At 38.2% G+C, this 17,280-nt stretch overlaps 1 protein-coding gene across 7 annotated transcripts in view; it reads left to right on the top strand.

The window, feature by feature from the left end:
• The window catches only part of LOC150080888 (casein kinase II subunit alpha-like), a 496,207-nt gene that overhangs the window by 14,283 nt on the left and 464,644 nt on the right, over positions 1–17,280 (top strand). For 5 of the 7 annotated variants that reach the window (XR_016547403.1, XM_090381541.1, XM_090381537.1 and 2 more), the window contains exon 2: positions 7,160–7,253. The exons of the other annotated variants lie outside the window; for them this stretch is intronic. The gene's annotated coding sequence lies outside the window, so the exon portion shown is untranslated. The remainder of the gene's footprint in view (positions 1–7,159; positions 7,254–17,280) is intronic. 7 annotated transcript variants of the gene reach the window in all.

The raw sequence follows: 17,280 nt of genomic DNA, 5'->3' as shown, positions 1-17,280 counted from the left end.
GGCATTATTATCATATAAACCTTTTGGCATCTCATATTGTGTGATTATCTTCATAACTGGGTTGTCATGTCTGCAATACCAGGGTACCTGCCCACCCACCGATGACAGGCCAATAGCTTTGAAACAGTACCGTCTTGGTGGTGGTACTCACTGAGAAGAAGTAACAATAGTCGTCTCTATTAGTGAAGAGTTACTTATTTGAGGTAATGCAATGCCATGGCAACTAGTTGTGAAGGAAGAGCACAATATGAGATACAGAGCAAATAATGCTTCCCACACTAACTACCAGTGTAGTTTCTTAAGAGTTATCTATGGTGTATCTACACCGATATTATATAGATATTAAACTCTTAAAGTATTATGCCTTGTGCATTTAGTTATTTTTAAATGATTGATTACTATAAAATATCAGTGTAAATACACCATAGCGAACTCATAATGAAACACTACATAAGTACTGTAACGGCATCAATTTAATTGTAGCTTATATTGCGACTACCTTCACAATGAGTTACTATGTATTGCACTACCTTGAATAACTAATGCTTCACTAATAGAGAAGACTATTGTTACTGATTCTCAGCGGGCACCACCACCCAGACGGCACCATTTCAAAACTTATTGGTCTATCCTCAGTTTACCCTAGTGTTGCGATCATGCCAACCCTGTTGTGAAGTTATTTCCACAATATGAGTGATGGCAAATGGTGTGCAAGATAATACTTAAATAAAATATAAATGCTCAAGGCATAATATAATATGAGTTTAAAATATACTATAAAATATCAGTGAAGTTGTACAGGTGAAATGGTGGGCAGGTACTCTGGTGTTGCAATCATGCCAACACCAGGGTACCTGCCCACTCACTGAGAATAGGGCCCTGCTAACCCACGCCTTAATCTGGCACCGTTCTAAGTCCAAGTGTTTTCATAGTCTGTTATAAATTTACTTATTTAATAAATTAATAAATATATTACACATTAATTTACACTTTAGCATTAGCATTAGTAGAGGCATTTGATGCAAGAAAGCAAGCTTATGCAGCATCAGCCAAAAAAAAAAAAAAAAAAACCCACTTCCACTTCACCCCTCTGTTCGTTCAAAATACCTGTCCAGCTGAGCCTTAAACTTATTTAGGCTATCAACCTCCACCACAAGGGATGGAAGTCTGTTCCACCAACCAACCACCCGCTGGCTAAAGGCAAATTTCCGCACGTCTATCCTACATCTGTCTTTCCTCAATTTGAATTTATGCCCTCTCAGGTGATTTTTCTGAGCTAGAGGAAGAATCCCATCAGCATTGAGCATGCTTAAACCATTCAAGGCTTTATACACCTCTATCAGATCACCTCGCTGGTGCCTAGTCTCCAGACACTGTAATTTGCAAAACTTAAGCCTTTCTTCGTAAGAGCACCCCTTTGTTCCATTCACTAATCTTGTTGCCCTTCTCTGTACTCGTTCCAGCAGCTCTACATCCTTCTTGAAATGAGGTCTCCAGACCTGTCTACAGTACTCTAGGTGTGGCCTGACCATCGCCTTATACAATGGAATAATCACCTCCTTATCCCTGCTGGAAAAATTCCTGTATATCATTGACAATACTCCATGAGCTACTCTTGCAGCCCGTCTGCACTGCTCAGAGAACTTCATATCTGCCTGCACAACCACCCCCAAGTCCCTTTCATTCTCTACCACTGTCAGTGTAGTACCACAGAGTTGATACGTTGCTCTGGGGTTGCTGTTTCCCATATGTAGTACTTTACATTTTTCAATGTTAAACTTCATTTGCCACCTCTCAGCCCATCTGCTCAACCTTTCCAGATCCTGTTGCAGCAGCATAGTGTCAGTAGTGTCCTTGACAACCCTGCCAACCTTTGTATCATCTGCAAACTTGGACATAAGCTTGATATACCATCATCAATATCATTTATAAATACAGAAAACAATAATGGACCCAACACTGAGCCCTGAGGGACTCCACTAATAACATCAGTCCACGATGAGCAGTGTCCGTTGATTACCACTCTCTGTCTTCTCCCCCTCAACCACCCCTTTATCCATAGCAGCAATTTGCCTCCAATGTCACACTGCTCCAATTTGTGTAGCAGTCTTCCATGTGCAACAGTATCAAAAGCCTTTCTAAGATCCAAGTATATAATATCAAAGTTATTCCCTGCATCCAGTTCTTTTGTGACTGCATCATAGTATCCAATCAAGTTGGTCAGGCAAGACTTCCCCTTAACAAAACCATGCTGTGTCTGAGCTATAACTGAAGTCTTGTCTAAATGATCCTGCAGTGCTTCTTTAACCAGTGCCTCCATTAATTTTCCTGGAATAGAAGTTAAGCTCACAGGTCTATAATTACTTGTGTCAGCCTTTGATCCTCCTTTGGGAATTGGGGTCACATTTGCACATTTCCAGTCTATGGGTACCTCCCCTGAGTCCAAGGAAGCTCTCATAATTATGGCTAAGGGTTTGCTTACTTCCTTTGCTGCCTCCTTTAATATAACTGGATAGATCCCATCCACCCCGGGTGCCTTTCTTGTGTTTATCTTCAACAGTTTCTCCTCCACTTTACTCCCAGTTATTTCAAGATTCTGTAGCTTACTGCAGAGTTGAATACACCTCTGGCACTTGTCGTGTGTTCAGTTGTCTCTTTTAATTCATAATCATTCCTTGTGACTTAACTGTTCTCTTACTAACTTCATTAGTTCAGTGCGCATCTACTTTGGCTTAGACCTGAAGCAGTAACTCTTTAAAGGTCTAATGGGTTGTGTAGCTTAAACCTTTGAACATTTCTTGTGTAGCTCATTTATGTTCACTTAATTCACCAGCTGTCCTATTGAATAGGATTCAAACAATTCCTAAGGTCATCCTAATTTCCTTTGCAGAAATCATCTGTTTAGATATACATTAATACCATTGCCTCCTCTTGTTTCTTAATGTAATAATTCTCATTACAAGAAGAAAATGAGGCCAAGAATGTTGTTCTTCCATGTGACATTTTTAGCATGTTTTTGTAAGAGGCAGTCATCTAAATGATCCAAAAGTATACTGCTATTCTGAAAATGGCCCATCTGCAAGGCCCAGTCTATCTCTGGAAAATTGAAATCTCCACAATTATTCATTCATATCTGCTTGTCCATTCAAATTGTTTCATAATTTTTCAACATATTTATCACACACAGTTGTTCTGTAGTGCACCCTTAATCTCATTTTTGCTTTCCCATTACTTATGTTATGCCAGATCGTCTCAGTATCATCTTGCCTATTTTCATTTATCTGAAAATTATGCTCTAAAAAAAATGTGCTCTTCTTCTTGAATTGAAGTGCTGTGTAATTTAAACCATAATATCTACTTCCCTTCTCTAATCTTTGTCTTTCCTGTGCACATGTTTAATTTCCTGTCTCATACTGCTTGGGAGTTAAATGATTCCATAATAACAGAAAGTAAAGTGGAAAAGAATTTGCTGTAGCTGAAAGTGAATTCGATGTTCCCCATTGTTGATGGAATCTGGCCAGTTATATTGAAAGAAGCTGCAAAGGAGGTAGTTAAAGCTTTAACCATGGTAATGAGAGCATCCTTAGATTCAGGATCCAACCTGGATTGGAGGTGTGCAAAAGTATCTCCTTTTCACAAGGATGGTTCATAGGGTGTAGTGGGTAATTATATACCTATAGTTTTGATTTCTTTGTAGAGAAAATAATGGAGGCAATAACAAAATCATCCTGATTGGAGTAGAGCCATAAGGCAATTAGAGAATGGATTTGTCAAAGATTCAAAGGGAACTCATGTCTGACCAATCTGATTAATAAATATGAGGTTGTTACAAAGGAACTGGATGCAAAGAATAATTTTGATATTGTATACTTAGATTTCAGTAAGTCTTCATGCTGTACCACATCTACGATTCTTGTATAAATTTGAGTGATGTGTCATTAGGAGGTAGGATACAGAGTGGCTAAAATGTTTACTTCTCTTTATGTACTAATGTGATGAATAGGGTTCTACAGGGTAGGTTTTGGTCTCCTTTACAATTTTTAATATTTATTAATTGATACTGAGTAGGTTTGCGTTTACATTTGCTGATGATACAACGGTAAGTGCAGTGGTAAATGACAGTAATCAGGGTATTACTTCAAGAGGAAGTATATACAGGCAGTTCCCGCTTTAAGAGTTTTTTTTTTTTTTTTTCCAAGTATCAACAAAATCAAAAATATGAACATTAATTCCAAAAAATGAATGTTAAATATACATAAATACCGCATTTCAAACCACGCTCGTAGCTATATGATACAGTATACCCCCACTTCACGATAGTAATCCGTTCCAGAGACACCATCGTATCTTGAAAATATCGTAATTTGAACCCAATAATACATTGTTTTTTTTGGTAATTCATTCCACGACCTTGGAAGTTAATTTTTGCTATATAACTCTCTAAAAGGTTGTTTTTATAGCGTAAATTGTATATGCACTACACTTTCATCATTATCATATATTCCGTTATAAGAACCAATTTTTGAATGGCTTTGTGATATTTTTCTAAAGCACATTTCTGGAGGTCACGACCATAAAACAATAAAAACAATTTGCACTTTTCAGTTTATTGGGCTTTTCTGTTACTGCAAGCAATTATAAATGGATAGTAAACTCCGTGTTATTGCATTTGCGAAAATACCGATAGCTGGAATTGTGTGGATTTTTACGTTATGGTGAAATGTGTTTCTCCTTTACTGAAATCTTCAATCGTATAAAAAAAATAAAAAAAAATTTCGGTATCTTCTCTTCATTCCTTTTTTTTTTTTTTTTTTTAAGCTTCATAAACTTGTTACTCCACACAAATTGTGTTAGTTGCAATTTGTGCATTCCATTTAAAAAATGTTTATGCATGCTATTGAAATTTGAAAAGAAAAGAGAAGATTATTATTATTAGCTATATGGTGCAAGGAAACCTGAGGCTTATGCTGCACCAGCCAAAAAAAAAATTTCCGAGTTACTGAGAAAGAGAGAGAGAGAGAGAGAGAGAGAGAAAAGTAAAGTAAAGTAAAAGGGAATCTCCAAGAAAGAGAAGAATGATGATATCCAGCTCAGGTCCCTGGGTGTGCCAAGCCCGTACTCACCAGATGTGAGCCTCCGGGGTTCAACTTATGGGTATAAAATCTGGACAATAAAAAAAGACAGAAGAAAAAATTGACGTTTTTAAACCCTGGTGCTGGAGAAAGCTGCTTCACATCCCATGGACAGTGAAAGTTACGAAGAGAGAGGTTTTGGATCGCATCAAGCCAGAAACATCGCTGGAAGCCAAGATCACAATTATCTTGGAAATAAACGCCTCTTGAAACATTTCTGAAGAAGACGACTCCTTGTGCAACAAACCGAGTGCCAAGCCAATAATGAGTGATCAATGAGTGTGCATTTAGTCGATGATGATGAAGAATAAACATTCTGTAACATTTGTATGTCATAAATAATTTCTTTATTATTATAAATTGCTTGGTTTTACAGGCTACGTTTTCATTTTTTGGATAAATCAATTGTTTAAACATAAACTCATTAGCTAACTAATTTCATTGTTGATAATGTAACCCCTGTTTTTAACATTATGAAGTTTTCGAGCTAAAATTCCTAGTGTGCGCTAAAGCGAGTTTTCGCTTTACCTTGCACTAGCAATGAATTAACTCGTAAAGTCGGGAACTACTTTTATATGAAATAAATAAATGGCTGGAAGATATCAGTTGTGGAGAGAAGATAACATTGATAAATATAAGTACATTTCAGTAACAGTGATCCAGAATAGCATACTATTTGGGTAGCGTCAAACTCAAGTTGATTGTTAAGGAAAAATACCTAGGGGTAATTATACAATCAGACATGAAATTCTCCAAGCAGTGCAAACACGCTGCAAGAACAACTCATGGGTCTCTGCTGTTGATATATAGGGACTTTGCCAGAAGGGGGGAAAAAAAAAATGGATCAGAAGATAGTGATTAGGCCACATTTGGAATATTGTACGTAGTTTTGGAAATAACATTTAAAGGAGAATATATCTGTTGGAAATGTAGAGGATAGCAACAAGATTAGTTGAAGAACACAAAAGGATATTCTTACCAAGAAAGATGGGTTCTGTAAAGTTCATTCTCTGGAAACTAAGAGTCTGTGTGGTGATCTAATTGAAGTGACCTAATAAGGCTTTAAAAGAATTAATAAAACTAAATAAACTAAGGGGTTACGGTAGGTAAGGCAGATTATTATAATTAGCCATACAGTGCAAGGAAGCCCGAGGCTTTTGCTGCACCAGCCAAAAAAAAATTTGAGTTACCCCTAAGAGAGAGAGAGAGAGAGAGAGAGAGAGAGAGAGAGAGAGAGACACAGACAGACAGAAATAGAAGGGAATCACCAAGCAAGAGAAGAATGATTCAAACATGTAATTAAGGACGTTACAAGAACTATAAATTTTATAAAATCAAAAGTATAAAATCTTGAACTATTGCCTGTTTAAGCAATTTCTTGAAGAAATCATTATGAGAAGGCTTTGGCTAAGAATGTAAAGAGAAGTAGTAAAGAAGTCTTTGCTTTTGTTAACACTGTAAGGAAAGCCAAAGAATAATCAATTGTTTGAATAAATTTAAGGGTGTGTTAAACAAATTATTTGAAAGAATGTGTAAATTAAGAATTTTTGACTGGTTCTGTCTAACCTTTGCTTCCTTGCATCACCTTGTCAGTACTAATTCATTATACCATCTTCAGTAGAGTTGTCCATATGGCCATATTCATTAGGTTGTCCATATGGCCATATTCATTAGGTTGTCCATATGGCCATATTCATTAGGTTGTCCATATGGCCATATTCATTACAATTGTTTCATCTAGATTTAAATCCAGACCTATCCTGTTAGAGATAGAGAAATCAGTCATCACCATTATCAGGTGGGCTAAACAGATTTAGGTTGGCTGAACTGGATGTTTTTCCTCTGAATTAAGGTTAGAGTTCTTTATTACAGTTTTCGTTATTGTTGGCTGTAGTATTTTGCATTAATCATTGATTATATTTTGTTTTTGATTCAGATATTTATATTGTATTTTTGTTGAATGTATTTGATTAATAAAGTTTTCAATAATCAACTTTTATTAATTTTTATATTTTTTAATATAATAGTGATAGTTCAGGGGTCGTTCCTGCTTGTAAGATTTCCATCAGACCCAAAGTTGTAGAAAGGTTGTTCACTGTCTGTATTTAAAGGGAATAAGAGGTATGTGATTTGAGCAATGTTAGTAATATTCCAGTGTTTGCTCACAGTGCCATTGAAGTTAATGCAGTTGGCACCTTTGTGGGGCTCATTTTGACCCCCTTATTTTTGTTATAATTTTTGCATTTGTTAAACTGCTTTCTTCATTCAACTGTAACTCTAGATGGCTTTACTTGGCAGAAGTTTGTGAAGATTGGTTGCTTAATAAAGACTGTTGCTTTGTATTGTTAAGGATGCAATGATCTCTAGGAAATGTCGTTTGTGTCATTTTGTCAAAATTTATACCAGATTCTAAAGTGAGCAGAATACATCATAGTCCATTACAGAAATAGAAAACCATAAAAGTAAGAACAAAAATGAAATTAGATTCTTATGTGGGCCTAGTTTCAGCAGATTTTAAAAATCAGAATCCAAGTCATGAAGAACATTTGTTCACATTTCTTTCTTTCTTCCTTCTAAGTTAAATAAATTATTCTAACGTTACTTACTGTGATACCTACATTTGGTGGTGCCTCCATAGCCAGGTGGGCAGGAGCAGCAGTGCGTAGCACACGCTTCTTGATTAGATCGGGGTTCAAGCCTGTGACCACCAAATACGGAGGATGCAGAAAGGTCAGGGAATGACCACCACATCCCCAGAGCAATATGGCCTTGGTTGCTAATGCTCCTAAAAACCAAATAACAACAACAACCTACATTTGGTACACAAATCATCTCTACAGATTCACAATTGAAGATATCTTGTATTAGACTTTCTGAGGGAATCTAATCCTGAAATTTGTAAATTCCAGTGTGGTTAAAAAGTAGCCTGTTGCTTGAGTATGTTATCACTCTATTCAAAACCAGAAAGATAATGATTCAACGCTTGCAAAATGAAACATTTGAACTAAAAATAAAAATCATTTGAAAATGTAACTTTTTTTTGCATTCTCCACTTTGTAGAAGTGTTTCCTCTTCATCCTCCATTTGAAATGTGATGAAAAAAAAAAAGTAGTATAGTAGTGGTAATTGTTATTAGTAGTGGTAATTGATGCAAGGAAGCAAGCTGATACAGCATCAGGACAAAACAGTCAAGATAAACTTAATAATAAATAATTTTGTTATTTTAGTATGGCAATATACATTATAATAATAAATAGCATTTTTACAGTTCACATTTTCTAAATGCACTGAAGCATCAATACAAACTTTATATTTGCTTGTTCATAAATTGCTTCTTGACATCATCTTGTACTGTTTTCTTGCCTAACATAATGATATAACATAATAATAATATGTTATGTTATTATTATGTTATATCAAGAATATCACAATCAGATTAATCCAGGAGCAGAATCTTTCAGGGAGATGCTCTGAGCACACTGTGGTTCTGTTTAGCACTCAACCCACTATCCACCAGGCTCAACAATAGCAAAATGTGGATATACCCTCAAAGAAGAAATGGAGAACCTGTACACCAGATGTACATGGATGACATCAAGCTTTATGCTGGCAGCAGAGAAGCAACTCCAACAGCTACTCTGGATCACTGAAGGATTCAGCAATGATATCAGGATGGAATTTGGACTAGACAAATGCAAGACCCATGGATTGCATCAGGGAAATTAGTCAGCTGAAACTACCAGGTGAAGACTGGTAAAGAGAACAAAGCCATGACAGGGGGAGAGGCCTACAAATACCTGGGGGATGATGCAGGGTCAGAAGTTAAAGTGCAAGGAGATCAAGGCATGCCTCACCAAAAAATACCATCGCAGGCTTCTGAGTCTTTGACTCAGAAGCCTGCCCAATGTAAAGCTGAATGGAGGGAACATAGTTAATGCCATAAACACCTATGCAGTCCCATTGCTAACATACGTCTTCGCAATCAGAGTGGACTAACACCGAGTTAGAGGAGATTGTGAGAAAGACAAGGACAGTGATGACCAACAGCTGCCAGCACCATCTGAAGTTGGCTGTAGAGAGAATGACCATAGTGTGGAAAGAAGGAGGAAGGGTTTGATAGACCTCATTGAGCAATAGCAGAAAGCAGTAAAGAACCCGAAGCAGTAAAGTGCCACTCTACCAGGCCATAAGGAAGATAGATAGGTGGCATATCCCACTCATCCTAAGTGAGGAGACTCCTCCCACCCAGACTGAACAAACAAAACTAGAAAGATGGACAAAGACATTCCATGGAAGACATTACAATGACCTCATCAAGACCACATCGATAAAATTGGTTCCAGTGCATGGCATGGCTGATGAGTGGGACACTTCCTAGAGACTGAAGGATTCATGTTTGCCATCCAAGACCAGGAAATAGACACCAGAAAACTATAGAAAATACATTGCTAAGTAACCCAGAGTGACAGATGACACATGTCGACGATGCGACCTACTTCGGAAATGATCCAACATATCACCCAGATGGAGTACACTCGTAGACATGACCAGGTCATCAGGATAATACATCAGCAGCTAGCAAAGAAATACCAGTTGATCAAAGAAAGTGTACCATATTACAAGTAGTAGTCTGTTAATTACAGACTCAGACTAGTATGAACTCCAGGTAGTACTGGAGACCTCAACCCACAAGCAATACTGGGACCAAACCATAACAGCAGACAAGGCAATCCTGCACAATAGACTGGATATAACCCTCATCGACAAGAAGGAAAAGGCTACCTATCTGATCATGCTAGATGATCACATAGCAGTGCTCATCTAGCATGGACATATGTATATGTCGGAGTTGAACTGACAGCTAGACCGTCAGTTCAACTCAGACTCATATCTCTTGAAGAATAGTACAACTATAAAAGGGCCAGAAATGTGTTTGGTTTGTGTGTATTATGTGTGTGTGTATTCTGTTTCTGTTCTTACCGCTTGGCTACCCAGAAGCATGAATCACTCAGATGATTCTGGGTACTCGTCCACACTATTGGACTGTGGGCTAGTCCATTTAAGGCATGCGCTGTCTCAAAAGAGACTCTGATCCACCTGCTGTTGTCAGAAGGTGAGTCATGATCCTCTTGGGGGGGGGCCTATTCCAGAGAGAAAAAAGGAGGAAAAAAAAAAAAAAAAACTCCAGAAAACCCACAAGGAAAAGATCAGGAAGTTGCATTAGCAGTGGCAAATGATGCAAGAAAGCAAGTTTGTATAGCATCAGAAAAAAAAAAAAAAAAAACTGTCCATTTCACCTATCCATTACCTCCAATAGTTAGCATTAGCAAGGGCACATATTGCAAGAAAGCAAGCTTATATAGCATCAGCCAAAAAAAAAAAAAAAAACACACACACACCCCCTTCTCATTTCACTCATCCACTTGCTCCAAATGTTTCTCTAGTTCTGCCTTGAATCTGTTTAAGCTGTCAACTTCTACAATGACAGATGGAAGTTTGTTCCAGCAATCAGCCACCCACTGGCTAAAGGCAAACTTCTGCACATCTAACTTACAACTGTCTTTCCTCAGTTTGAATTTATGCCCTCTCAGGCGATTATTCTGAGCAAGAGGAAGAGTCCCATCAGCATTGAGCATGCTCAAATCATTCAAGGCTTTGTAAACCTCAGTCAGATCACCTCGCAGGTGCCTAGTCTCCACACACTGTAATTTGCAAAACTTAAGCCTTTCTTTGTAAGAGCAACTCTTTTTCCATTCACTAATCTTGTTCCCTTCTCTGTACTCGTTCCAACAGCTCTACATCCTTCTTAAAATGAGGCCTCCGCACCTGTATACAGTACTCAAGGTGTGACCCGACCATTACCTTTTACAAGGGGATAATCACCCTCTTAGAAAAATTCCTGTATACCATTGAAAAGACACCATGGGCTACTCTTGCAGACTGTCTGCACTGCTCAGAAAACTTCATATCTGCCTGCACAATTACCCCCAGGTTCTTTTCATTCTCTACCACTATCAGTGCGGTACTGCACAGTTGATATGTTACTCTGGGATTACTGCTTCCCATATGTAGTACTTTACATTTGTCAATGTTAAACTTCAGTTGCCACCTCTCAGTCCATCTACTCAACTTTTCTAGAACCTGTTGCAGCAGCAGCGTGTTGTCATTAACAACCCTGCTGACCTTCGTATCATCTGCAAACTTGGACATTAAGCCTGATATATACCATTATCATTAATGAATACAGAAAACAACAATGGACCCAACACACTTTACCAGGCACTTTACCCACCCAGCTAGCCCGGTCGGCCAGCATTTCTTAGTTGGAATGAAAAGCCTAGTAGCCTCCAAAATGAAGTCACCGAAGTCTTCCCATTTAGAATTCAACGTTGGTAACATCATCAGTTGATCTCACTGTACAGAATTTAAAAACTGACTGAGACCTCTGTAGTCATCTTTATGAAAGCAAAAGCCCTTCCCTTTAGCCTTGATGGTATTTACATCTTTAATTAATTCCCACATCAATACATTGTGATCTCACCCAGTTCCTTTATCTGCAAATTCTTAATTCATGAATAATCACTGCTGATAATCAGACCAAGAGTATTACTCCCTTTGGTTGCCTCTCGAACATGTTACTGTAGAAAACAGTCATCTAATAATTCCACAAAAGTATTGCTAGTGTGCAAGTGACCAACCCAAAAGTTCCAGTCGATATCTGGAAAGTTAAAATCCCCCATTATAAGACATTCTGATTTAGTGGCCCACTCTATTTCTCTTCATCAGATCTCTTCATCATTATACTCATCAGATTCATTTGGACTTCAACACACACCTACTCTAATTTTTTCTTTCCCAGTGGTTATTTCACACCAACCAGACTCAACACTGCATTGTCCACCAAAATCAGTTGGATTCACTTCCTTAGATTTTGTGTGTTTCTTAACTAACAGCATAACCCCTCCTCCCTTCCTGTCTTGTCTATCCTTCCTGTACATATTGTACTCCCCAAATTCCAATTTTGCACTGCTTATATCTGTGTGACACCATGTCTCTGATATCACAACAATATCTGCCTTTGATGTCTTGACTAGCACTTCAAGCTCATCAAATTTATTAACTATACTCTTGCATTGGTGTACATGCAAGTATAAATGCACCTGTTCCTACCCTTATTTACCCTAACACAGCCGATGTATTTACTTGTTCCACTATGACTCCCAGCAGTCCTGGAAATCTTCATTACCTTTTTTTTTTTTTTTTTTTTTTTTGTTGCTACTGATTCGAGTAGAAGCAGTGCAAGAATCACTTTTGTCTGCGGCCACTGTTAACCTTTTAGTCCGTCTATCCCCCCAAGCTGGCAGTTTTCCGACCCACCTAACACTGCTTCGATAGCATCAGCAAATATTCTTGCACCCTTTCTATTTAAGTGTACCCCATCCCTGTAGAAGCAGTCTCTCCTGTCAACAAGCACAGATCAAGCTGAAGAAAATTTTACCCTTTGAGTCTTGCACGATCTCTCCAGGGCTGAAGTGATTGACAAGGCTCTCATCATATACTCCCTCCTATTGTGTCTTTGCAGAATTGCAGACACTTTCACATTCATCCCTAACTTGCAACTTTTTTTTTTCAACATTAACCTGTACTTGTTGAGTAAATCTACAGATCTCTTACTCCTAATGTCATTATTTCCAATGTGTACAACATCACCTTTTGAGCTCTTAAAAGATGATATCTGCTCTACAACGTCATCAACTTTTGCCCTTGGCAGACATACCCTGATCCTGTTGCACCTATCCTTGCATAGTATATTCCCCGTCTCCCTGACAATAGTCACCAACAGTAACTATTTCCTTTGGGAAGAGCGTATTCTGCCTTGGAGATTGCACAGGAGTGAGCTCTGTCGTTGAGCTGGGCAGCTGATAGCTTGATGGGCCCTCATATTAATTTCTTCTAGGGCATTTACCTTACACCTCAAGCTCTCTTAGACTCCCATCAGAAAGCTGAGTTGATGCCTAATTTCTTGACATTCTAGACCTAGCACACACAAAGGCATCCTTGGCTAGATCATGTCCTGTTTTAGAAAGATCGGCAAATTTCGCACATTTTTTGAGACTGTAATGCGTTGCAGAATTGCCTCCTTCGTTTCTCCCCCGAGTCACAATACTCTCGCTAGTCTGTGATCTTTGCTTTGCAGCTCTAGTCTGGGTCACGATTTCCATTTAATTGCAATTTAATTAACAATGAATTTTAATAAGATTAATATTATTTTTGATTAATTGATAATACTATAATAAGCTAACAGATTCCTAATGCAGGGCTTCGTATTACGCTATATAGTTTTACTTTACACTTTACGCTATAAGTTCGAGATATATATATATACACGTTAAGCTATTTCTGATCGACTACAATATGGTGACTAGTTCAACAATATTGGCTTACAATGTAAGCCAATATTGTTGAAGTTACAGTAAGTTACAGTGTTGTAACTTACAAAAATCACTGGTTAAATTTAAAATAAGAAGCTAATGAACGCTACTAAACCTATTTAATATCTCTGTAAAGCACAATGTACTATGTTAATTAACATAGAATACGGTAAAAATTAAAAATACTTATCCCTTTACAGCAGCCAAAAATCCACCGACTCCTTGTAGATCTCATTGCAGGTGCCTAGTCTTCACGTTCTGCAATTTGTACACTTGGTAAGAGTAACCTTTGTTCCCTCACTAATCTTGTTACTTTTCTCTACATCCTTCCTTAAATGAGGCCTTCAGGCTTCTTTCAGTACTCAAGATGTGGCCTGACTGTTGCCTTATACAATGGGGTAATCACCTTCTTATTCTCTGCTAGCAAAATTCCTATATATCATTGACAAAACTCCATGAGCTTGGCCTAGCAGTCTATCTGCACTGCTCAGAGAACTTCATATCTGACTGCCCAATTATCTCCCAGTCATTTTCATTTTATACTACTGTGAGTGTAGTACCACATAATTGGTACATTAATATACGATTACTGCTAACCATATGCAGTACTTTCCATTTGTCAATTAATGTTGTTATTCCTCACTTGCCATTTCTCAGCCCATCTGCCGAATTTTTCAAAATCTTGTTGCAGTAGCATACCATCATTATTGTTCATTAATCACCCCGCCTTCATTAATATCATTGATAAATATAGAAAGCAATAGTGGGCCCAACAATGAGCCCTCGGGGACTCCACTAATAACATTAGTCCACAAAGAGTAACGTCCATTGATACTGCTCACACGGTGTTCTCCTACTTAACTGTTCCTTTATCCCTAGCACTGTTCCAATTTATACAGGTCTCTATTATGAAACAGCATCAAAGCCTTTCTGAAATCCAAATATATGATTTCAAAATAATTTTTTTCATCAATTCCTTTATGATATTGTAGTATCCAATGAGATAGGTCACACTAGGTATCGCATTGATAGACCCATGCTGTGTCTGAAGTATAATTGCAGCCTTCTAGATGATCCAGCTTATTTCTTTAACTAGTGACTCCATTATTTCCCTGGAACAGAAGTTATACTAACAGGTCTGTAATTACTCGTGTCACCCTTTTATTTCCCCCCTCCCATTTGTGAATAAATTTCCACATCTCCAGTCCCTGGGGGACTTCCATAAATCCAAGGATCCTCTCATTATTATGGGTAAGGGTTTGCTTACTTCCTCTGCTGCTTCCTTAATATAATTGGATAGATACCATCCACTCCAGGTGCCTTTCTTATGTTTATCTTCAACAATTTTTCTTCCACTTTCCTCTCAGTTATTACAAAATCATTTGGCTCCCTGTTAGTTTGATAAAAACTTCCAGCATTCCCTTCCCTAAAGAATTCCTGATATTTCAATGCAAATGCAAAATACTCATTTTTGTCAACAACATGAGCAGGATCATCAACAGTTGAACCATCAATATGAAGTGGACCAATTTAGTTCATCTCCTTCCTTATGTATTTACATAAGGAAAGAAGTCTTTGCATCCTTTGCCAAAGATTGCTTGTAATCTGCCTTCACTTGCTTAACCTCCTTTGTGACTTGATTGCACACTAGCCTATATCTACCGTAGGTTTCTGTGTCACCTGATAATTTATATGCATCCCAATAATTTTTCTTCTGTGCTATGCTACAAGTCTCATTAGTTAATCTGACATCCATTTAGTAGTAGTAGTGGCATGTGATGCAAGAAAGCAAGTGTATGAGCTTATGCAGCATCAGCAAAAAATAAAAATTACAAAACAATTCCCTCTACATGTTTGTCCAGTTCCACCTTAAATTTATTTAACCTGTCAACTTCCACAATGACAGATGGAAGTTTGTTCCAGCAATTAACTACCCGCTGACTAAAGGCAAATTTCCGCACATCTGTTCTACATCTGTCTTTCCTCAATTTGAATTTATGCCCCCTTAAGTTCGTAATCCGAACAAGTGGAAGAATCCCATCAGAATTCAGCATGCTCAATCCATTCAAGGCCTTATACACCTCAATCAGATCATCTCGCAGGTGCCTAGTCTCCAGGCACTGCAATTTGCAGAACTTAAGCCTCTCTTGGTAAGAGGTTCCCTTCATTCCCCTCACCTATCTTGTTGCCCTTCTCTGTACACACTCAAGCAAATCTACATCCTTCTTAAAATGAGGCCTCCAGACCTGTATGCAGTACTCAAAGCGTGGCCTGACCATTCAATGCCTTATACAGAGTGACAATCACCTCCTTTTCCCTGCTAGCAAAATTCCTGTATATCATTGACAAAACCCCATGACCTGCCCTGGCAGCCTGTCTGCATTGCTCAGAAAACGTCATATCTGACTGCACAATTATTCCCAGGTCTTTTCCATTTTCTACCACCCCTAAGTGTAGTACAACACAGTTGGTACATTTCTCTGGGGTTACTTCTACCCATATACAGTACTTTACATTTGTCAATGTTAAACTTCAGTTGTTACTTCTCAGCCCATCAGCCGAAATTTTCTATATCCTGTTGTAGTAGCACACTGCCATTACTGTCATTAACAACCCTGCCAATCTTTGTATCATCTGCAAACTTCGACACTAAGCCTGATATACCTTTATCAGTATCATTGATAAATATACAAAACAACGGTGGGCCCAACACCGAAACTTGTGGGACTCCCTAATAACATTAGTCCACGAAGAGCAGCACCCATTGATTACCACCCTCTGTCTTCTCCCACTTAACCATCCTTTTATCCATTGTAGCAACTTACACTTAATACCATTCTGCTCCAATATGTACAGTAGTCTTCCATGCACAACAGTGTCAAAAGCTTTTCTGAAATCCAAGTATATGATATGAAAATTATTTTTTGTATCCAGTTCCTTTGTAACCACATCATAATATCCAATTAATTTTGTAAAACCAGATTTTCCCTTAACAAACCCATGCTGTGTCTGAATTATTGCTGCAGTCTTGTCTAGATGATCCTGCAATGCATCTTTAACCAGTGACTCCATTATTTTACCCGGAACAGAAGTTTACCAGGAAATAACTGGTCTGTAATTACTCATGTCACCCTTTGATCCCCCTTTGTGAATTGGGGATACATTTGCACATCTCCAGTCTGTGGGGACCTCCCCAGAATCCAAGGATGCTCTCATAATTACGGCTAAGGGTTTGCTTACTTCCTTTGCGGGCGCCTCCGTAGCCAGCTGGGCAGGAGCAGCAGTGTGTAGCACATGCTTCTTGATTAGACCGGGGTTCGAGCCCGTGAGCCACCAAATACGGAGGATGCTGAAAGGTCAGGGAATGACCACCGCATATCCCCGGAGCAATATGGCCTTAGTTGCTAATGCTCCTAAAAACCAAATAACAACAACTTTCTTTGCCGCCTCTTTAATATAACTGGATAGATCCCATCCACCCCAGTTGCCTTTCTTATGTTTAACTTCAACAATTTCTTCTCCATTTTTCTCTCAGTTATTACAAAATCATTAAGCACCCTGCTACTATTTGATACCTTCTGGCATTTTCAGTCCTTAATAACTCCACATGTGTGCATGCAGATGCAAAATACTCATTCAGTTTTCAAACAGGCCTATGGAGCTGGGAAATTCCATACTGCAATAATTAAAGACAAACACCAGCCAAGGAATTAAAA

This window comes from Mastigoproctus giganteus, chromosome 9 (genome assembly GCF_048544385.1).
Source record: "Mastigoproctus giganteus isolate SK-2022 chromosome 9, ASM4854438v1, whole genome shotgun sequence".
NCBI classification, from domain to species: Eukaryota; Metazoa; Arthropoda; class Arachnida; order Uropygi; family Thelyphonidae; genus Mastigoproctus; species Mastigoproctus giganteus.
The sequence above is the reverse complement of the archived record's forward strand: the minus strand, read 5'-3'. Positions and strand labels throughout refer to the sequence as shown.